Source organism: Gregarina niphandrodes (genome assembly GCF_000223845.1).
Source record: "Gregarina niphandrodes unplaced genomic scaffold scaffold00004, whole genome shotgun sequence".
Taxonomy (NCBI): Eukaryota; Apicomplexa; class Conoidasida; order Eugregarinorida; family Gregarinidae; genus Gregarina; species Gregarina niphandrodes.
This window is the reverse complement of record NW_011645775.1, coordinates 252,938-253,501: the sequence shown is the minus strand read 5'-3', so window position 1 is coordinate 253,501 and position 564 is coordinate 252,938.

Genomic DNA, 564 nt, shown 5'->3' with positions numbered 1-564 from the left:
TCCGTCAGCCTTGGATCCGTCAGCCTTGGATCCGTCAGCCCTGGATCCGTCAGCCCTGGATCCGTCAGCCTTAAATAATGGAGCAGCGGGCACGGACTTGGCTGCGGTCGCGGCCGTCCGCGGTGTCACGGGTTTCAGGAACGTGGGGTTTAGCAGCGCCGGGATCCGGTCATCGCCGAGCACGATGTCGTCCTCCTCGCAAGCCACCGGCCGCGGGATGAAGGGTAAAATCACATCGCTCAAGTCTTCTCCGTCCTCACTGAACTCAGCCATTCTCTCTTTTCAAAAAAATCGTCCGAGAACGGCTCCATAAATTGGCCCCAACTCGCTGAAATTTGCCCATCCGATCCCCAGTACGTTCGAATGTACTCATCCGCTCTCTGCAGAAACAAAACATGGATTCAGGCCGTGCGTGACATGAGTTCAGACCATACGTTAAGACGATCCGTTCGGGTACATCCACCCTCAACCTACGGGGGTACGGCACCCTGAACTCGGTTGTCGCTGTCGCCGACAGTCGTCATGACCAATTCCGCCGTCCCCTCCCCCTTTCCAACTCACCTT